The sequence below is a fragment of the Pseudopipra pipra genome, chromosome 15, assembly GCF_036250125.1.
Source record: "Pseudopipra pipra isolate bDixPip1 chromosome 15, bDixPip1.hap1, whole genome shotgun sequence".
Taxonomy (NCBI): domain Eukaryota; kingdom Metazoa; phylum Chordata; class Aves; order Passeriformes; family Pipridae; genus Pseudopipra; species Pseudopipra pipra.
The window spans coordinates 18,162,520-18,185,521 of NC_087563.1; the positions used below are offsets into that span (position 1 = coordinate 18,162,520).

General features: G+C 45.8%; 2 long non-coding RNA genes across 2 annotated transcripts in view; one reads left to right on the forward strand and one right to left on the reverse strand.

The window, feature by feature from the left end:
- The window catches only part of LOC135422773 (uncharacterized), a 29,012-nt gene extending 21,334 nt beyond the window's left edge, over positions 1 to 7,678 (forward strand). Inside the window, exon 3 of the long non-coding RNA XR_010434583.1 lies at positions 7,365 to 7,678. This is a non-coding gene — a long non-coding RNA (uncharacterized LOC135422773). The remainder of the gene's footprint in view (positions 1 to 7,364) is intronic.
- A 9,564-nt stretch (positions 7,679 to 17,242) lies between these two features.
- LOC135422775 (uncharacterized) lies at positions 17,243 to 21,857 on the reverse strand. The gene is made up of 4 exons (XR_010434586.1): positions 19,721 to 21,857; positions 19,389 to 19,421; positions 18,192 to 18,326; positions 17,243 to 17,597 (listed from the first exon to the last, which is right to left on the reverse strand). It is a non-coding gene; the product is annotated as an uncharacterized LOC135422775 (long non-coding RNA).
- Positions 21,858 to 23,002: the final 1,145 nt, after the last annotated feature.

Consider the following 23,002-nt stretch of genomic DNA (forward strand, 5'->3'; position numbering starts at 1 on the left):
CCCGCCCGGCCCGGCACGGGATGGGATGGGGCACCGGCCCCTCCTCACAGGGAGCCCGCGGGGCCCCGGAGCATCCTGCCTGCCCGTCCCCAGAGCGTCCTGCCTGCCCCTCACGGGGCACCGACACCGGGCTCACCCGCCTGGCCTCAGCAGACCAGGGGCAGGGCACAGGGAATGGCTTCACGCTGGCAGGGGACGGGTGCAAATTAGATATTGGGAAGAAATTCTGGGCTGTGGAGGGTCGTGACGCACTGCCACAGGTTGCCCAGAGAAGCTGTGGCTGCCCCATCTCTGGAAGGGGCCAGGTTGGACAGGGCTTGGAGCAACCTGGGCTAGTGGAAGGTGTCCCTGCCCATGGCAGGGGGTCAGAATCACAGAATCACACACTGAATCACAAAATCAACTAGCTTGGAAAAGACCTCTGAGATCATCTAGTCCAACCCATGACCCAACACCAACCTGTCAACTAGACCATGGCACTAAGAGCCATCCAGTCTCTTCTTAAAAACTGCTTGGGTGAAGCCTGGGGAAGGGAAATGATGGCATGACAGAAGGCTACTGAAATCATCAGGATTTCTCTCCTATCTATTGGATCTGTATGGCAGTGAGATTAGATTTTCATGCAATGTCTTCAAGGTGCCTTCAATCCAGCAGAATATTAGAGAATTTTTTTAGTTACTTCAGTCATTTCAAGGAAGGTTTGTAGTCCTATGCAACAGGAAGGTATACTGGGAGAGAGGTAGAAAGACACATGGACTGCTGAGGCAGGAGTGTGACACCAGCACACTGCCTGCCTGCTCTGGCAAGTTTTCTCTTTTTTTAACATAAAGATGAAAGAAAAGCCCAAACTTGGTTTTAAGAGCAGAGAAACACCTGGTAGGTGTCCCATGCTTTCTTTAAACTAATGGGTTTTTGTCTGCTGGACACATTTATCTTATGTAATTAGGATCCTCCAGTTGGGTCTTTGTGCTGTGGGAGGCACCATTCACCAATGAGCTTTCACCACAGGTAAAGATATATCAGGTAAATTAAATAAGTAAGCAAAGTAGGAGAGATACTAGATATGAAGTAACAGGAGGTAACATGAAAGTGGACTGGAAAAGGGAAGACGGAAGATATTTGAGGTTTCAATGTAAATGTCATCTGCAAAAATAGTCACACCACCTCTTATACAACCTAAATATTGACCAAAAAGATTATGCTGATTGCTTTTGATCCAACCTCCCATGGTTTGCTTTCACCCCTCCCCCAGCTTTAGGAAAAATGAATTCTGGGCTTCCTGGTCTGATGGGCCAAGGTCTGCATACAAATGTATCAAACACACCTTAAGTGATTGAATTTTGAGCAGTAACTTCTTTTGATACATGACTTCAGTACTGTTGGGACCCTTATTGGCTGTTTTTAGTCTGTATCTTCCCCAGGAATTGACTTCAGGCACCAAATAAATAGACCTACAATAAAAATGCACAAAGGAAGGTTAACAGCCCCAGCCCTAAATCTCCTCTTCTTTCCTTGGGTTTCAACCCAGACAGATCCTACTCAGGGAAACTTAAGTGACCTTTATATCTGTGTCCTGTCCTATATCTGCACAGCACGTTTCCATGGAGCAGGACCTGCCCAGCCTGGGATGCCTTATGTTTGCTTTTTGCTCTCTCTCAGCTGAAACAAGGAAATAACAACTTGTGTCTGTCTCCCTGTCATGGTTTTTCAAACCACGACACTCCCCGATGTTATTGCGTGTCAGGTTCCCTAACCCCACACTTACAAAGCCTCCTCCTTATTAAGCTGAGTCCTTCCTCTCATTCATATCTCTGCACTGACTGCCCTTTCAGCAACTTACTTAATGCAGCAAGAATATGCACTTACATTTGTCACATATGAAAGTAAGAAGAAGGAATTATCTGCACACCTCAGGGAGTCAGTAAATGGGTGGCCATAAAGCCCTTCTGCTCCACCCAGTTTATCCACAGAGAAGCAGGTCACTGACATATTTTATCACTTTTACCTCATCCAGGGAGATCCCAAGTCTAGAATTCTTTTCCTACTGCAGAAGAAATATTTAATAATATTTTTGTTTAAAACAAAATGCGATCCCCAGCTAATCCTCGAGCAAGAGGTGTTTGTTGTATACCAAACTCGATCTCATTCAGCAGTGCCTTGATATAAGGAGTTCCTAGGAAGACTGTAATTTAAGTAATGCAAAAAAACGTGACCTGGTTGGCATCAGCCATAGAAGTCCTGGCATGGCCTCCAGGGAGGGAGGGCTATGGATCGGGAATAGCGGCTCTAACTCAGATCTTTGTTCCCTGGCATCATCACTCTTGGTTAAGCAGCTCAGGGTGGCTCTGATCCTGTGCTGTATGAAAGGAAAGATGGTTAATATGGATCCCCGTGTGCCATGAGATGGGCAACCCCAGCCCACAGGACAAAGCCATGAGGTCCAAACATCCAGAAGCACTTTTTGAGGAGCTGGGGTTGAAGGGCAGAAAACCAACACACTTCAGAGCCAATGTGGATGCAATGGTGGGTACAGACTCCAGAGCCGTGTTCGCATCCAGGGAAGCCTCAGGTGCTGCATCTGTAAGATGTAGTGGGGGAAAGGTCTTGAGCATTACACCAAGTGCTGATAGCAGTCTTTGCTTTGAAGATTTTCCCTTCCCATGACTCTGAATCCAACCAGGGGAGAAGGTCCACAGTGGGGAATCTGTGTCTGACAACGGGGAGATGAGGAGATGGGGACAGGGGCTGCCACAGAAAGCTGCCTCTGGTGACCTGCCAGTGAGTCCCAGGAGGCAGCAGAGCCTCAGGTCTGCATGCCCAGGCACTATTTGTGTGGGAGGAGTGAATTAACCACAGGATGGAACAGGGGGCTGTGGAGGGGAAGAGTGGGAGCATGGTGAGAGAGCGAGCCTCTTATCTGCTTCCTCGTGTCCCTGGCTGCTTCCTTCCATCTCTGCATCAGGACCTTCCCATGCCCACCAGCCCTCAGCAGCCCTTCCATACCCCAGTCTGCAGGGGTTTGTTCCTCCTTTCTACCTTCTTTAAGAGAAACCTGCTCTAATGCAAATCCTTTCACATTCTCTCTCCCACCTGCCTTCCTCGCCTTTCCCCATCAAACTCAGGAACTTTCTTTTTGGAGAAGTAACTGGGACATAAAAAATGGCTGTGGAGCCATCTGGGGCCCCTGGGGATTGTCACAATTCCCCACTATGGAGCACCCAACACTGCCACAGTTTGGTGCCAGGGGCCATCAGGGGCAGGCAGTGCCTGTCCCTCCCACGGGCTCTCCAGGCAGTGAGGGGTTAATGCACAATGGACTTTTCAGGAGCAGAGATGGAGCATCAGCCTTCAAAAGCACCAGGGCTGACAACCAAACTGCTGGTCCTGGGTCAGCAGCCATGAGGTGCAGGGCTCTCTGCAAGCTGTTTCCATTTCTTATAAATGCCTCTTTTACAGAAAGGAAGTTTGGTTGAAGCACATGCCGGAGAATGAATGTCAGAAATGTTGAAACTCTGCCCAGGCATGATGTAATGCCAGCGAGTGCTCTGATCTGCAGGCTACAATAAAGATATCCTGGGATGGGCCATTTACAGTTTCCTGGAATTGGAAAGACCTATCTCAGGACCCAAAATCATTCCAGTTCTCCCTACTGGTGGAGCGGTGAAGTTTTAAACTAAACCCAAATGAGATTCTGGGCTTGTTTTGGTGGGAATGAAGGAAATTCCAAGAACCTGACTTGTGTCTTTGGACTTTCCCTGCTCAGACAGGGACACAGAGCTGTCATGAAGGATTTGCTGAGGGCAGTCCTGTGAGCTGCAGGCACCTGGCAGCTGTGATGAGTTTGCTAATGAGGGTGCAGCCCTGCAGCAGCCTGAGCCTCCCTGAAAAGGCCAGGGCACAGTGGGGCAGAGCTGAGTTGGAGTGTCCTGTGGTTGTGCCATCCTGGCCAGGAACACCCCTGAGGCTGAAAGGGGAGTCCATTTATTTTACGTTGCTGGAGTCCCACCTGTGCAGCTGGGGCTGAGATCAGCAGAAAAAGAGTAAGTTGTGTCTTACAGTCGGTTGGGGTTTCTTTTGCCCTTGTGGTATCTGTGTGAAGGTGGGAATGGACCTGCCCAGCCAGCCATCTGCAGAGCCAGGGAGACCAGCAGCACACGTGGTGGGCAAGGCTGGCTGTGCCTCTTGTCTAGCTCCTGCCTTGGAGGGTTTGCTCCATCCTGGCCTGCTCAGAAAATGTGCCAAACTTGCCAGCTGTGGGAAGGGCAGGCCAGGCCAGTGCCTGGGGCAGTGTGGTGCTGTGCCTCCAGTCCTCTGCAGGGGCAGGCAGGGGCCAGCTGGGGCTGGGGGCTCATGGGGGCCACCCTGCCTGTGCCCGGCCCTGCCTGCCCTGCCACTGCCTGCCCTGCCACTGCCCTCCAGCAGCCCAGGGTGTCTGTGAGCACGAGGCAGGGAGATCCTGGGAACTCACAGTAGCTCTCCAGGAAAAGTCCCCTGGGTGTGGAGGCTGCAGTGATCAGTGATCTGAGGGTGTTTCACCTCTGCTCTGCCTCGGGAAGGACGTCCATAACCCCTGCTTTGTTTGAAATACTCTGTCCCGTCCTCGTGCAAAGAGGCTGCCAAAAAGGAAGCTCTGATGGACACTGAGAAGCTCCAGGGCCGGTCACGTTTGTGCCACGAGGATCCTGGGGGTGTTGAGAGCAGGCAGGACACTGGGAAGGTGGCTTGTCCCCTGCTGGGACAGACTCTGCAGGTGTGCAGCAGGATGGGACCCTGGGCTGGGCTGGGTGCTGGTCCCCTGGGGAGTTTCTTTGGATGCTCTCAAAGGGGATGCTGTAAGAGCTGTTTGCCCCCCTCAAAAAAAAAAAGAAAAAAGAAAAGGAAAAACCAAGTGACACATCGGGCTGGAGGCTGGGGGCCCATCACAGTTCAGCTGCCCCTCTGCTGAGGGACAGGGTGGATCTACAGCAAGGGAAGGACCTGGCACATCCTTCTCCCCACCAAGGAATGGGGGGACCCTGGGGAGGGGACACCTTGCAGGGACCAGCTGTCCCACATGATTCCTTGTTCAAACTTATCACCTTCCCCTGCTCAGTGGGTGTGATTTCTTCCAAAAGAAGCACACATTTTATTTTTTTATTATTATTTTTTAACATCTCCTGATGTCCCACTGACTCACCAGCTGTGGCTGAAATCTCAGAGCAGAGGTTTTCTGCCCTCCCCCCTTTACTTTTTGTGTCCCACTCCCATTTTTTTTGCTGTGTGCCCCCCTCATTTTTTTTTTTGTATATGTGTGTCCCCCTCTTTTTTTTGTGACTCCTTCCCTTTTTTGTGTCCCCCTTTTTTTGGTGTCCTCCCCCTTTTTTCCCCCCTATTTTCATCGCCTCCGTTTCTTTTGCCCCTCTTCTTTTCTTTGAGCCCTTTTTCTTTGAGCCCTTTTTATTCCCTCCCCTTAATTTTCGGGTGGCCGTTGTTTGTGCGCTTCTGTTCCTTTATTTCTGCGTCTCCCGGGCCGATGTGCCCCGCTCCTCCCCATCCCCCTTCCCGCCGCCCAGTTTCGGTTTCCCGCGGGAGCGGCGGCGCCGGAGCCGCTTCCCGGAATCGGCAGTGCCGCTCTCTGCCGCGGGAGGGCGCGGCCCGGGGGGGCCGGGGGGGCCCTGAGTCAGGGGCAGGAATGGCCGGGAATTCCAACGGCCCCGCCGGGAAATCCCCCCCGCGGCACCGGGGGATGCTCCTGCCGTGACCCCCGAGGGGGTCCCGATGCGCTGCCCACCCGGGAGGGACTCGAGGGGAGCACAGCCGCTGTCTGGGGTGACTAATAATGCTCACCGGGTCAATTAAACTGTAAAAGGGAGGTATTTAATTAACCTTTAAGTTAGGGGGGTGTTTTATGTTAAGGATATGCTGTTTTCCCTGGGCACGCTAGAAAAGGTGATATAGAATCAGCTGGGTTGGAAGGGACCTCCGAGATCATCCAGTCCAACCCTTTATCCAACCCCGCCGTGGTTCCCAGCCCATGGCACTGATGCCACATCCAGTCCCATCTTAAACACCTCCAGGGACGGAGAATCCACCACTTCCCTGGGCAGCCCATTCCAATGGCTGAGCACCCTCTCTGTAAAGAATTTCTTCCTAATATCCAACCTAAACCATATAGATATGTGTAAAATAGAAAAATTATATACAATATTACATATTATATAATTTATATATATGTCATTAATAATATATATAACATAAATATATAGTATAGAACTCCCTGCAAAATTAGCATATACTATATATATTATATATTATATGCAAAATATAATTATAATTATACATCACCAAGCATATATTTATATTACATATATGATTTTTTTTCCTGGGCATGCTAGAAAGGATGGTTCTTTTGAACTTTTCATATAAACTCATAGTGAATACTGAAGTACAGCTGGAGCAGTTCCCTCCTGAAGCAGGATCCAGGTGGGTCGGAGGGCAGGTCTGACCCAGCCAGAGCTCCCAGTCCCTTGCGAGTCCAAAGTTCCTTTTTTGGGGGCCCTGAGCCCGTCCTGCTGACTCGCGCACGGACGGCGCGTGGTTCGTCTCCTCTCTCGTGGGCAGTTCCCTCACTCCCTGAGCAGTCTTTGCACACTCGTTTCTCCTCGCTATCCCCGTGTTTCCCAGGGCCCGGCACGGAGCCCGCTCGCCCCGTTCCCTTTCTCCTCCCTTTGGCCCCTCGGAAGCGCCCGCACCGAATCCAGGGAAACCTGAGCCGGGAAGTTTCCCGGGAGCGCTGGCCTGGATGTAACTCCCGTGCGGCTGCCCCCAGGGCTGTCCCGCTCCGCTGGTGCCCGCCTGTTCTCCAGGCACGGACCTTCCCCCGGCACATCCCGCTCCGGGAATGCCGAGCGCGGGGCTGGCACCGGGGACGGGGATGGCCGAGCACGGACGGGCTTGGGCTCAGCCCGGGGGTCGGAATCACGGGAAAACGGGGCTCTGGAGTCGGAGGAGCTCCGCACACCACAAGGAAAGCCCTGCCTGGGATTTTCCCCGCCCCAGAGCTCTGTGCATCCAGCGTTCGCGGTCCCCTGTTGCCACCTGCCGCCCGCCGCCTCCTCCTGCTCCTGTGCGGAGACTGCTCTGCTTTGGGAACAGCAGAGCGTCTGATGGATCAACGTCTGCACCAATAACTCACAAATAATAATTTTGCTGATTAATCCTTGTTTCACCAGCAACTGTGCTTGCTCCCCTCATCTTACGGAGCTGGGATGAAAAGCTGTATTTTTCCTTAATAAAATTTGGATAATGCTAGAAAACACTGGGAAAATCAGCATTGATGTGGCAAGAAAATGTTTTGTTTCTGTGTATCTGTTCTGGTGTCACAGGATTCTCAGCCGTGCTCCAGCCGGGGTCCCCAGGGATGCCCCCAAAGAAGGAGCAGGGACTGGCATGTTGTATCAGGACCTGTCTGACCCAGGAATTTGGAACACATTAAATTAAACCCTTGGCATCACTGTGACTGACAACAAGTGCCTTGCTTGGCTGCTCAGCTTCTTTTTTCAACGTGTCAAAACTGGTAAGTTTTTCCAGAAGCTTTTTTTGTGGTTAAAGGGACACTGGAGGAACCTGCCTCTCCCTCTGACCGAAAATCTCTTCTCAATTTGGTTCTCATTTCTTTCTCTTACATTTGAAACTTTTTTTTTTTAAGAATTAATTTGTGCTGGGATATTTATAGCAAGAAATGCAGTCATCCAGGGAGCTAGAGGAAACGTGCAAGCTCAGCTCTGCCACGGGCAGGGGGGGCACCTTACTGAGCTCTTGGGTTTTTAATTCATGAATCATTAGAAATAGCTTCCAGCAATACACTTGCACAGTCACCTGAAGGATCCAATTGCCCTGACTGTGAGAGATTTTACAATAACTAGATTTGCTAAAGTGTGGGAATAGTTTGGAAGAAATTTGGGGGGAAGGGGAAAGCCAGAGACAAACATTTATTCTCTTTATTAAAACTCATAAAGATACAGAATAAATATTTTCTTCAAGATACATATATCTATAAAATGTAATATAATTTAGTTGACACCATAGAAATAAAGTCACATCGCTCTAAACACTCCTATCCATTAACTTAAAAAAACCAGATTTTAACACAAAGGAGGAGTACTTCTTTAATAAGTAAACATTTTACTGCTCATATAAATTTTCAGCAATTTTAGAAACTTCTGACTCTATGCTCTTTTGGGTTTTAATGCTTTTCGGATGAATGTCATCAGCTTGTTTATAAATATCGTTGCATTCCTTCTTTCTGTATCACATTTCCCCTGAAAAATCAATCAAGAAAATGAAATTGATTAATATTTAATCATTATTTAGAGCTTGTTCATCTCAAAATCATTGTATGAATGATACTATTTTCCTTAAATTTGCTGATCACACATATGAATCCTTAATTTAGAGGTGGAGCAAGTGGGAGACTAGAACAAGGGAAGGGCATAAACATGAAATAATGCCAGGATTTATTCTTCCATGTATTAAAAACAAGCCAGTACAAAAGTTACTCTCTTTTGTAGACATAAAGGCTCGTCTATGAATTATAGATCACATTTTGTAACATCTCTGCTGTGGGATCTCTGGCAGACAGTGAATAAATTCCTACCTCTTTTGCCAGGCTGGGAGTGAAAAATTGCTTCAGTCTTTCAAAATTTTGGAAAAAAGCACTGAATTTTTTCATAGCTGGATTAGTTTTCAGCTGTTCTGTTCCTTCAAAGATTGTGCTGATACAATTCACATCCTAAGACGAAAGAATTAGCAAAACTGAGGCACAAGAATTTGTAACCATGAGCTGCAATGTTTATTAAAAATCATTGGGGGGGATTCCCAATGATTTTGGGTGACAAATTCATTCTTACTGACTTTTGGGCTCGAGTTTGCAAGCGACTGGGGCAAGTGTGTGTATTTATCTGATGTGCATACTTTACTCTGGAGGCAGAAACCTGGCAAAGTATCTGCTGCTGTGTGCTTTGTAATGTCCAGATGAACCTTCTCACTGTCTAACGCCTCAGCCCTTCCTCTTCTGCAGCCATCTGAAAGCCAGTTTGATTTCTCACGTCTGCTCGTGCCTCTCGAACACAAGAGAAAGCAAATAAATGAACCCGAAGGTGCTGCAAACACAAACTGTGCAACAGCTGGCACCTGCCTGCCAGGAGAGACGGGGACAAAGCCACCCTCGCACTTCCCAGCCTGTGTCCCATCCCAGGTGTGGCCACGCTGGTCCTCTGCCACAAAGTGGGAGCTGGCTTTGGTCTCTGAGGCTTTGTGGTCTGGACAAGGCCACCAAAGAGGGAGGAGGGACGTGGATGGAAGCCGAGCAAAGAGTGATGATGGTCACACTGGCCAGTGCGGGGCTGCTCAGGAAGAGCTCAGCTAAACTCACAAGGAAGGGAAAAGGAGAGGACACGACCATCAGTGGCAGGAACAGACTGAGGTGTCACAGGAGGAGAAAGTGATGAAAAAGGGAGAAAAAACTAATCATCAAGGATCAGAGGAAATGCAGCAGCTGCTGGAGGTGCCTGTGACGCCCACGACCAACGCGTGGTCCCGTTAGTCACTCCTGGTGCTGCGGGGTGAGTAAGATCATTCCTCCCACAGCCTCGCCTGGGAAGCCACTTCTGCTGCTGCTGAACAGCAAACTCAGACCTCGAGGAATTCTCTGTCACCTCTGGCTCCAAAGCACTGGAGAGAGGGAAGCAGCTCATCTCCCCAGAGGGAAGCTGGGCACTGGCACAGTGGGCACCTCCAGGGACCTCACCAGGGAAAGGGACAAATGAGCTGCCAGCACTGGGCACTGCTGATTTGGGGTCAAAATCTCAGAGTTAAAGCCAGCCCAAGCCCCAACCTGGGAAGAGAGCTCGTCCAGACAGGATCCAGAGAGAAGTGACAGAGCTGGGAACTTTGCATCTGATTTGCAAGGAATGGGCTGGATTTGACACCAAGAAACTCCCGTCCTGCTGTACTAGCTTAGGGCACAAATGGGAATTATCCCGCTCCTTCAACAAATTAATGACTCAGATTGCACTCCTACCAGCAGCCATCTGGCCACGCTATGAGCTGAAGAGTTCTGTGCTGGGCTGTGATCTGGGGAAACCAAGAATCCCATTGATGCACAGCAGAGAAAAAAGCCTCATTAACAGCATGTGCATGACCAGGGAGTTGCTTAAAGTCATCTCAGAAAGAAAACCTGAGAGGGGACAGGAGACATTTCCTGGAGATGTAGAAGAAGATGGCAGATCCACCAGGGGGAGTTTGATCTTTAGGACAGACCTGGTTCCTGGGCACCCTGTCTGTGGTGTCCTGTTCAGGGCACACTGACACCATCCTTCAGACAAGACCAGGTAACTTAATCCCCTTCCTGGGAGTAAGGGTTTAAAAAGCCCTTTCTAGATAGAAGCAGGCTAAGTGAAGTAGGCTAAAAAGGAGGATTTTTGCAGACACACAAGCAAGAAGTGTGAACAAGTTTTCTCTTTCCTTTTTAGCTGACTTTCATTCAAAAGCTGGTTCAGAAAATCCCTCCGTGGGTGTGTTCTGCAGGAGATTTACAAAAACATACAACAAGAATAGTTGCTGTCCTTTTATATTACAGCAACTTTTTTGACTCAACATTTGCTTGTTTTTAATAATGTTTTATATCTAACTATATTTTATATCTTACAATATCATTTTATATCTTATATAGCTACACTTAAAGTAATAATTTACTCTTAAATACAAATAGAACATTTTAGAAGATAACAATTTAAAAACTACCTCAATTTTCAATGAAGAAATTTATGAAAATGTTAATTTTATTTAAGAATACTTTTACTTACATTTATATTATCTGGAGTTTCAATCCTCAGATTCTGAAAAATAACATATTAATTCAGCCTTTCAAATATCTTCATTAACACTGATAAAAATATAATATTACATAGATTTTTTGACTTTCAAAGGAAGTTAAATATTCAAGAACAAGAGAATTCAGTATATCAAGTTTTAGATTAGAAAAATGGAAATTGAATTTACCTGAATGTCCTTTGCCATTACCTCCCACATTTGCTGTAGAAGTGTCAGTAATTCAGCCATACTGCTCATCTGGGAAGCAGCAGAGATGCCTGCAGCCAGCAAGAGAAGGTAGAGATGGATTTTCATCCTCTTGATGTGCTCAGAGAACCTCTAAGTAGCTCTGGACCAGTCCACCAGTCCTCTACAAGGAAATAGCACTTCAGGTTGATTTGGGAAACTGATTGAATTAAAAAAAAAAAAAAAAAAAAAAAAAAAAAAGCCATTTGTTGAGGCTTTCTGGAAGAGAGAGATTCCAGTAAATTTGGTGTCTAACCTTGGGACAACCTCCTTACCCAATCAGCATTTCTATGGAAAGAAATCTATAAATATCCGGTTTTTCAGCTTGAAAATCAGGAAAGCATAGAATGACCCAAAGCATGACCAGGCAGTTGCCACCTCCTGTAGCAGTTGCTACAACTCTTCTCTAGAAATCACAGCTTCTTTGGCCACAGCATGGGGCTGGTTGAGAAACAATAGGAAAAGACTGGTATAAGAAAAAAACCCCAACAAAATCCCATGGAAAATATGTGGCTCACTGCATAGAAAGGGAAAGTTACAGCATTTGTGCAATACCTGTGGCAAAATTTTGGCAAAATGTAGGCATGCTGTGAGAGTTAATTAATTTACAGCAGGAGAAGGCACTGCCCTGCAGCGACAGGGTGGCCCCAGGGATGGGCACAGCAAAGTGGCCCCTTTTGGGTGGGAAAGGAGGGATGCAGGGTGTCCTGAGTGAGTCAGCCGTGACCCCTTGGGCACAGCTGGTGCCACAGAGTTGATTTTGGGTCAGGACAGTGGTCCCCTTACTGCCCCACTCTCTGGCCAGGAGCTGGTGAGGGGGGAGCCCACCAGGTTTGCGAGGGTCACTCATCGAGGGCACCGTGGTGTGTTACCTGGCCAAACCAGCCAGTGGCTTGTGCTTCTCACTTTCCTGGAAGCTGGAAAAACTCCTTTTTTATTTCCTTTAAAAAAGGATGGGTTTATTTCACAGAAATGAGGGCAGTGGCCGGGGTGGCTGGAGTCCAGTCCGTGCCTGCTGGGCAGGGGCAGATCCGGCGGCTCCGCTCGTGGGGCCTGATGCCACAGCACTTACCAGTAAGTGCCTCAATATCTCAATACTTTGAATTGGGGAAGTCAAAAGTCACCAGTGGTTATGTGGCTTAGCTCAAGCTAATCTGTGAGCTGGCTGCTGCCCTCTTCACTGCATCTGTGTGTCATCTGGAACAAGAGTGGGCTTTTTCCCACACTTTGTGCTTATCTGTAGAACTTTCTCATCACACAGCTCTGGGGATTGTGTCCTTGTAGAAATGTGACAAGTAATAAGGAAGAAGTTCTTTACAGTGAGGAGGTAAAACACTGGCACAGATTATCAGGAAAAGCTGTGGCTGCCCCATCCCTGGAGGTGTCCAAGGCCAGGTTGGATGGGGCTTGGAGCAACCTGAGATAGTGGAAGGTGTCCCTGCCATGGCAGGGGGCTGGAACTAGATGGTCTTTCAGGTCTCTTCCAACTCAAACCATTCCATGGACTCCACACCCGTGCATACAAGCCATACAACTGAAAATATTAAGCCCTGCTCTTGGTTCACTGTGGTTTTGGTGTTTTACAGTTGTTTCTTTTGATCTCCCTCAAACTCACACTGATTTTTCAGGCAAAGCCTCCTCTTCCCCTTGGCTGGAACCTGGACTATACCTGCCAGCCAGGCTGAGGTTCAACCCCACCATTAGAGATCTCTGTGGGCAACTCAGTTTTGACTCAAGGTTGGTTGGAAAAACCCACTTTTTTCACCTTTTCCTTGGCTGACAGTTGGCCCATCCCATATCACAGTGAGAGGGATTGCCTGTGGGGCCAAGGCCACTGCCATGTCCCCCCACCTCAGGTCTCCCTGTCCTGGGGCCCCTCAGCACAGAGAGCACATCTGTCTCCAATTCCGTTCCTGGCCGGCACAACTGCCAACAGATTTTGTCTCAGGCCTTTTTGAAAAATGCACTTGGCATTCGTGACCACTTCTGCAGAATCTTATCACTGTCCCAGAACTTTGTATGAACTGTATTTCTTTTCCCTTGTTAAACTTTGCAGGAGGTAATTCCCAGTTCCCAAGAGTTCACAGGAATTTTTGTGATGTGTAGCAGCAGCATGAGCTGGTCTTTCAGCAGGGTTTTGCCCAGCTCCAAAGGGACAAGACTGGTCCTTCTCCACCGTTTTACCACTCTCTCCTCTTGTGACATATTCCAAAATCACTGCACTTTTAAATCTAGGGATTTTTGCTTTTCCCCTTCACTTTCCCCCCCTCTTCTGCCTCAGATAACAGGACTGCTCTAGTGCCTGTTTTTCTATCTAAGCTGGCTCAGTGCCCCTACACAAACCATAGTCCCAAGTTCGTTGTTATTCAGATGCTTTGGGGTTTTGTTTTTCACTTGAATGCAGGGTTAAGAAGCTGAAGGATGATGTAAAAAAAATAAAGGGCAATGTAAGCAACTGGTCCTGACCTTTGATACCTGTTATTCTGGAATTTGTCTGATCTGTGAGTATAGGCAGAGTGAAGGCACCACAAACATGGGTAGAATTGTTAGGAACAGAAATAAGAGTAAGCAAAGAGAGTATTTCAGAAGAAACTCTGGAGACTGCAGTAAAAGACAGTGAGTGGAAATCCAAAGTGTTGGATTTATCCAAAGTATTTTTGTTTGAATTTGGAATGATCAGGAGGATGGAAGTGAACAAATAATCTAATCAGTGAATTCATGGCTTTTGATACTAATGAAAAGTATTTCTGTGGGAGTTGGGTGTGATAAGTGTTCACGTTGCAGCTGATTTAGGAATATTATTGAAAAAAGGAATCAGATGATGCTACAAGTGTGAAAAGAAAGTTATCCCAAAAGCTGTGCAAGGTGCTGCTAATGCCAGCAGGGATCATCCTGGGCAAGGGCTTCTTTGCATCACAAAATGGTGATGATTCCTGCAGGTATGTGCCTGCATTAGCTTGATAAACTTAGCAAGTGCCTTGTAAGAACTGAGCTGCAACTGTTTATAGGAGCTGGTTTTGCTCTTTCATCTAGATAAGTGTGAAGTTATGATGCTCAGATAAGGTTTCCTTACTGGGGCAAGTACAAAAGGCAGCATGGCTATGGTGCAGTATCTCGTGCCTCTCTAACCTCCTGAGGCCAAGAAAATGGAATTTCTGAAAACCAGGGAACATCTCCTGCAGAGATGCTCTGGAATACTTTCTCATAGTGGTTATGTTCCAATATTTTGTGCTGGGAGCTTAGTTTAAAGCAATCCAGTTGAAACAGAGTTTTCTCCTATCCTGGCAAATTTTCTGATGCCCAAACTCACCCACCTCCTGGAGTTGTAGGAAGTGTTTTAACCTTTGGTGATACTTTCACTTCTAATAGACAGCAAGGGAGAGAAGCCAAGTGAGTGCAAAAAGCAGGTCACTAGCAGGAAGTCATATTCACCATATTTAAGGAATGAATCCTTGGCTTTTTGCTGCCTTCCAGCAGCATGTGGCCCTTGCAGAGGTGGCTGCTGCAGCAAGGCACGTGTGCATGTGCAAATCCAGGCTGGATGCTCCAGCAGCGAGCAGAATTCCTGCTCCCAGCAATGGAGAGCAAAGATAAACACCTGGACTTTGTTCTTACATCCAAAAGTAGTGCTGCTCCATAGTGCTGCTCCTGGAGCCCCTCTGCCACGGAACAGCCCCGGTGCTCGTTCAAAGGCCAGTCCCACGCCAGGGAAATTGTGAAATTTAATAAACACTGGTCTTGACCTGAATCACATGAAATAAACTCCTTTCCTAGGAAGCAGGTTGTTAGGAGAAGTTTTGTTTACAGTTCCATGACATTCCATAGGAGTCACTGCTTTCTGGAAAAAATATGTGCCATATCTGACCAGTTCTTTCACGGCTCCCATCTAGTGCTGTCACTGCCACCAGTGGGACTCTGTCAGATCCCATATCACAGCAGCTCGGCCGAGCTGCTGCACAAAAGGAGACACTTCCTATAGAGAAAAATAAAGGCAGATGAGAAGAGGAAATACAGGGAAAGGAAGGTGATCCAGAGGAGAGAGCTGTTGCTCCAGACTCAGCCAAAACTGGTGGAAATGTGGACATCATTTGCTGCTCACTCGCTGCCCAGGGCTGAGCAGAGGCACGACTGCTGGCTGGCCCAGGCTGTACTGGGAAGCTTTTTAGCATCATGGGAAATGCCAGTGGGAATGGTAGCCAGAATAGTTTAAAAAAAACCACTGAGCCCATTCTGTAGCTCCCCGAAGTGCCGAGGCAGAGGACAGTGACAGAGTGCTCACAGCTTTGGATCTCAGCAACTCCTTCTGGCAGCTTTAACATCTCTTCTGCTTTCTAAAATCCTTGTGCCTCTGTGTGGACAGACCCACGGCAAGGTGATGAGAAAGAATAGTGGAAGAATACACTTGTAAGTATGAGCTAAGTTTATGCAAAGTTGCATTCAAATATGCTTTAATTAGAGATATCCTCTGCCTAATTAGTTAATTAAGCTCCAAGGGTGGTTCTTTAAGCAGCCAGTAGCATTATGTGCTCTTCTGATGAGGTTTAGCTTGGTGTGGGTGAGCAGTATTGTCCCCACTGTAGGTACAGCACACTATAACTCACACTTCTAACAGGTCTTAGCACGGTTTGGAAGGAAAGATGAGTTCTTAGCATGACCTGTGATAATATTACAGTCACTCAGCAATGGTTGGTTGAAAGGGGTTTGTCTTAAGATTATAGAGTTTCTGCAAACTGTGGTAAAATGCTGACTTTGCTGCTACTTTTCCATTTTATGCAGAAAGCTGAAGTGCAACATAAAATAATAGAAAAAAGTGATGCTTCCCAGCCTTGTCTCAATTTTAGCAGCTGTGCATCGTTTACAGTTACTTTTGAAAGCCAACATTCAAGTACTTAATACCTTCTGCGTGGGGCAGGATTCCGGCTTCCTGCGTGTCCCAGGATGCATGGTTGGTTCCCTGGGAGCTGTGTCAGAAGGGCACATCTGTTTAGAGAGGTCCCTTCTCATGTTTGCTCTTTCAAAATCCATTGTTTCACTCTTGTCTCCTCTTGCTAAACCTCCAGCTGTGACTAATGGCCTGGGCTTGGCTTGTGGGCCAGTGTCTTCCCCGTTTCCTCTTCACCACTGGAGTTGTTTGAGATGTCTTGGTTTGAAGCCTGGCTGGATTGGCCACTGTCACACTGCTGATACCAGTGCCTGGATTAACCCTGGCTTTTCTCAGTCACCCAGACGGGAATCTCTTTGCTGTGCACCCTTCCACTTCTTGTAAGATTTTGTCCATCTGTTACAATCTGATGGTTCCTTGGCCATAATTAGCTCAATTACTTAATCCTGTTGTTTATTTCATTAGTAAGGGTCTATGACTTCCCAAAAATATATCTGTGCCAAGTACTTTGCTTTAAAACTTACACAATGTCTAGCTGGGCAGGTCCTCAAATTACTTCATGCCCCCAAAGCCAGCTCAGTGAATCCACTGCATTTCCTTTGGAATTCAATGTATGCTTCCATACATTAGCAAAACTGTCGTTTTCCTCTGACACTTCAGATTTTAAAAAAAAGTAGTATTTTTATTTAGGAAAAGTAACTTGTACATATATTCTTCACTTCATGAAAAATACAGTTTAGGCAATCCTGTGCAGAAAAAACCCAAATCCAGCCTAAATTAGACATCCTTTGCTACCACCATTGTTTCTCTTTGATAATTATCACAACTATATTTCTATGGCAATAACCCAGAGACCTGCCTAAGGTTTTGTTTTGGCCTGTCATTGGGTCAACAAACACTAATTTCTCACTCTTTGCCACATAATTGGAAGATACCATGGGTATTAAAATAAATACCACTGCTCTCACAGTAAATATATTAAATAAATAAAGAATGTGTATCATGCATGTATGCTGCACTGCAATTAAGTTGTGGAATTTCAGGTAAACACATGGTTTCCAAACTTAATTATGCACATATTTGAAAGATAGCCTTCTCTCCTTTTTTTCTCCTGCCTTCAGAAAATAAATATTTGACAATTTTGTAAGTGCTTGTAGGAGAGCACATCAATGGATCTGCCTCTTAATCTCTATTTTTTAAATTTCACTCACATTGCCTTGACTTATCCTCTAAATATTACAGTGCACAAACACCACAATAGAATTAATGATTTTAAGTTCTTTTATTCATGATCATCTTGCACATTAGGACTCTGTACAAATATAAAAACTCTCTATAAATTAATTAAATATGGTAATACCAGCAATAAGACATAAATATCTGATAACACACATATGAGACATTCATGTTAATGTTGTGCTGTCTCTTCATGGTGCTCTGTTCCACCAGAACCAGCTCTAGTGTTGGGTAAGAGGTGTCTGAGCACCTGCAGTGCCAGCAGCTCTCAGGAGGACTATGTGCAGTCCTCATGCAGCTTTTGGAAGTACTTCTTAAAGTGCTCCAGGGCTCTCTGCTGGAGCATCTCTCTCGTCAGACAGGAATGTTTCTCCTCAGGTTCCTGGAATAATGATGATAACAACAGGTAACAGTGAAAATAAGGGAGAAAACAAGAAGAGCATGTTGCTGAGATGCTGTCTGTGGTGGTTCAAGAGGGTGTGTCATCAGAAGGAAAGATAGATTTGCATGAATGTACAGAGAGAAGACACTTGAGTATTGGGAATACTTCCTCCTGGCTGACTTCACTTACTGAGATGTGGCTTAGGGCCTTTCCTTATTAATCTCCTGGCTAATGACAAGTTCCAGGATTTGTCTGCAGGTGATGCACTTTTTAGAAAACTCTAACTTCCATCAAGACCCTATGAATTTCAGGTATTTTCTGTAAAACCTTTGCTGAGCAGCAGCTGCAATGTTCAGCAGTGCAAAATTAGGAGTGTACAGAGATGGCATCAAAATGTTGACTTTAGTTGACCAGAATGCTGAGTTGCTTAATTTCATGTTTTGAAAACAAATGAGTGGTCCATTTACAGTAATTTCACTTTTTTACCTGGAGTGTCCCTGGGCAGGGGCGTTAGAACTTGATGAGATTTAAGGTCCCTTCCAACCCAAACCATTCCATGATGCTCTGACTATAAATAATTGATGAGAAACTTACTGTATGTCCTTTAATTACAGCTGATATTATGTGATTCATGTTTTTCTCCAACACAGAAATGGATTTTCTCATTTGCTCATTCTTAACTTTCAGCCCTTTTATGGTTCTTTTAAGTTGACAGGGAACACGGTTGCACTAAAAAAAAAACAAACCAGCAAAATTATATTCTACCAAACGAGTTAACTTTTATCTTTCAATAAATTCAATAACTATCTGCATGTACAGCAGAAACAGAAATTACCTATTGTCTACTCTACTTTTGTGCAATCAGAGAAAGAGTTACTTTGCTGTGTTTTCTGGGGTTTGATAAAAAATCTAGAGCAGGAAAGGAAAAAAGCATATAACATTAAAAAATTTGTTATAAAGGAAAAATAAGGAAAAGAGTTGTAAAAGCAGATCAAAATCCATTGGGGTTGCAGTTTTATCAAAACCACCTTGGGTAGCCTGAGGAGGTTAGTTCTGCCGGTTGCCTCTCCCAGGTCCATCTCCACACAGAAGGACAGAACCACTGTACTCTTCTGTCTATAAAGTGCTGCTCTCCACCTTCTTTAAAGTCTCAAACTCTAAACATTTTTTCTCTGCAGACAAGACCTCCCACTAACAGACTGCCTGTTGTTATTTATTTTTCGTGAACCTCTTTTCAGTTCACAGAGCCTGAGAAACCTGCAGCCCACAGACTGAAACCACGGATCAACAGGGCTGTGGGCAATAACTCGTGCCAGTGTATTGCTTCCTTCAGGCACAAACTCCGTGATGCTTTATAGCATTCAGGTCACCTTGAGATAATAATCTTGCCAAGAGATAAGAACATTTTAATGCTTCAAATAATAACCATATTCTCCACCTTTGGTTCTAAAAGACAGCGATGCCTTAGAATTCTTAAGGTGATGCTCAGGGTCTGCACCTCAAGCAGCAACATTGAGAACATCCTCAGTAGTAAACTCTCTGCAAGAGCTCCTGAGATTGCCTTCAGCGGGGGTATAACCAAGTCTCAGAGACCATGGTCACAGAATTGGTTATTCCTTTTGCATACAAGGAAGTTCTCTGCCTATATACATGCAGTTAGTAAATATATTCCCTTTTAGTGAGATTCGGTCTTTTTTAGCTTCTCACACTTTCCCTCAAGATCTGTTACAAAGCATCATCATTCTTCAAATAATTAACAACAGCAGTAATAAAGAAGTTTAAAAGTCTTACCTGAAATTTCCCCCTGGGTACTTGAATCCAGGTCTAAAATTTTAAAAAAGAATATACTGTTAGAAGGTATTTCTCCTCTAAGTGACTGCCACATTGTTAAACATCTCTAAGTACATATCATCTTCATCAAGTTTTCTATTTCTGAACTTCCTTTGGGGAAACAATTACAGCACCAGCTTCTGAGGAGAGTTTGACACGCAGTGCCTTGAGCATCTCATCTTTAACAAACAAGACACAGGACGCGCAAACTAGAGCTGAAACCAGCGTGGGCTTCACTTTATATTTCCATTAAAAGAACTGCAGAAAATGAAGAAAAAGAGATAGTGACCCACCTCCTCGTTCGTTAGATTCTTGAGGTTTTCTTGAAATTCTCTTACTGCATCTCCCATGGAGCCAGGTAAGCAGCAACTCACTAAGAGGATATAGAGCAACAGCATTTTGGCTTCCAGGAAGGCTGTGTTTGATTTATGCACTATGCACTGCCTATATATACTCATGTACACCTTGAATATTAAATGAAAGGGAAAGTTGTCTCATATAGGAAAAGGCACAAGACCATAGTGTGAATTATCATAGGCATTGTGGGATGCCTCAGTGGGGACAGGTTGGGGGTTTCCTTCCTTCTGACATCAAGTAAGGGGAAAATACCTTTGTGGATAAGAGATGTCATTTTCTTACACGATATCAAAAACTCATCGCAGGAAAGAGGAGCATTCCTTGTATAACACAGATCTTTATGTGGTTCTATTCTTTCTTTTGCATCACATAATCAGAGAGATGGAGATCTGAAAAGCTAAGTAGTTTTTACATCCCACTCAGTAATATGCCATCCTTTCTTCAGTGGGATTTTCTAACATGAACTGTAGTTCTAGGCTGAGTAAAAAATAATAGCAATTTCTTAGATGTACACAGAGCATAACACCACTTAAACAATTTGAATTCTTTAGCCTTCCTTCCTCACCCTCACTGTTCTGTGAAATTCAGTACAGTACATGGCTGGGAAAGGCATGGGTGTCATGAGCAGCAGCCCAACAGTGAGAGCATGGCAGGTATTGATGGCAGAAATTAGCTGTTCTGGCACCAAGGGAAAACCTTGTCCTTCAACGTAAGTGGAAAATCTCTGTCCACTGGAAAACAGTGAAGTGCTTATAAGTGGCTGAAATCTACTTTCAGATGCTAGGCAAGGGCTTGTGAGAGGGTAACAGTCAGTCATTAAAAGGTTACAATTTTCCAGCAGAATTGGACTAATTATTCAATGGTGTGAGAAGAGTCATCTGGTTTTCCACAGCTACCTGCTTGAGAGTCATAGAAATGAAGATTTTGCACATCAAATTATTAATTTCTCAATACATCATTTTATGAGCAGATCTGTTTTTGTTGAAAACACTGTTTAACTAAATTTTTAATTTTTTTTTTTTTTAATTCTTGTCCTAAAACTCCTCAAGAAAAGTGTAACTACAGGTTTAAAAAGCCCTCTTGAAAGGATCTTTTGATCCTTACTGATAAAGCTCCTGATAAAGCTTTTAACACTAGGCTTATGGAGCATCCTGTTGTCAGGGCACATCCAAAGAAACATAAGAGGTCCCCAGATGAAAATGTTTGGCTCCCAGAAGAGCATGTGGGAAATAATACAACATATACTTACATTCCTTCATAGAAGTCAGCATTTGACTGCTCTTAGTTTAGAATGGAAATATAAAAGTTTGTAACCACTGTTTGTTCTTCTACTGAATGTTCCAACCAGATTGACAGATTTCTAGAAGGGATGACATGATAATATGCATTGCAGGAAACAGAGACTGAGGTAGTCCCTTCTGCTCCTCAGCCCTTCATGTTCACACGCTTGCACTCATGGATTTATAGACTCTGAAAGGCTGATAACTGTGCTGGTCAGAGGAGACCGATCACAAGTGAAGGAATCATTCCCATTAAACCATCCCACAGTAGCATAAACACACACTCTTTAGAGAATAGACTTCATATTGGTGGGGAAATGGTGAAACAGGAAACTTAACAGAAACACCGCCAACAGCTGTCTGCTAATCAACAACTTTTGGAGAATATTCCGGAGGTCAGACTGGCTGCAGAGTCAGGACTCGTCTGAGCTTCATCTAAAAGCAATGCGGAAAAGTGTTGCACCGGAGAAAGCAGGGACAACAGAGCCTTTTGGCATCGTGCTGCTGAACGACTGAGTCATACTGAGGCAGCTACAGGGCAGGAGGCAACAAAAAAAATGGAGTATAATCTGGTGTCATCTCTTCAGAGGAGCTGTATTTGCTTCTGAAAGATGGGTGTGGGTTTTATCTCTGGCAATATCTTTACAGTCTGTTGTGTCAATATGGACCCTAATTTCTTGTCTCAAAATCTGAAGTGGCCAGAGCTTATGCCTTGTGAACCTTTTCCACACTCATAAAAAGCCGGATTATCACCAGAGCACAATTGCAGAGTGAAAGCCTGAACTGTTGGCTGCAAAACCACCTGCTGGCTGCCAGCTTTTGATAAGGTCCAGACTTACTTCACCTATCATCTCTGTTACTCAGTTTAATTACAGATGATGCTGAGATTGAGCACAAAGGGCTGTTTTCCAAAGTTTGCCTCTGTTACCTAACCATGAACTTGATCTGACACAAGACTAGCGGTGTTGTTTCCCTTCACAGAGGAAATACAGCAAGCACTAAAATATGCTGGTATAGTTATTAATCAGTTTTGGAGTAGGCTGAAAATCTAAACAAATTAGATTCCCAAGACTGTCAGCTTGTACAGTGAACCTGAGACGGCTCCCACCTGGCCGGGGGCTGCCGGGTCGAGGTAAGAGTGTTCATGGCATCTGCATTTTGGCCCTACATTTGGTCCTGTCGGGAAATTGTGGTCCTCAGGAGCAGGATGAGAAAGCTCCAGAGAAGGGGGAGGAAGGGGCAGTCCTCTGGCTCGGGCTTTTTTCTAACTGGAAGATTAATAGTAGCTATGAGCAAAGAGGAAGAGGACAAAGCCTGGTACGAGGGGGTGAGGAGGTCTGTTGGCCCAGGGGAGAACCTGAGCAGGCAAAGGAGCGATCCCCTGTCCTCCCCCTCACCTGGGACCCTCCTGCACCCCAAACCCGCCCGCCCTGGCTGGCAGAGGTCATCGCTGCTCAGTACCTGGCACAGTGCCGTGTTTTGGATTCATAATGAGAATAATGTGCATTAGAGACTGATGTTTTGGGTGTTTAGTAAGCCGTGTTTATCCCAAGTCAAGGACGCTTTGTGTGTGTGTGTCATGCTCTGGCAGCGAGGAGGGACCGAAGGGAAACCGGGAGGGAGCAGAGCCGGGACCGGTGCCCCGAGCCGGCCAAAGGTGCATTCCACCCCCTGGAACTCCATGCCCGGCACATAAACCGGGGAAATACCTGGAAAGGGGGGGCCAGCGGGGTTTGGGAAGGGGGTTTGGCATCGGTGGTGAGCAGTTGTATTGCGCATTGGGTTCTTTGGGTTCTTTCTTTCCCTTTTTATTACCATTATTATTGTTATTTACCATTGTTAGTGTATTTGACTTTGTTCTCAATTATTAAACCGTTCTTATCTCAACCCACGCGTTTCCAGCCGCTCCGCAGCCGCGGGCCCTCAGGCGGCGGGGGC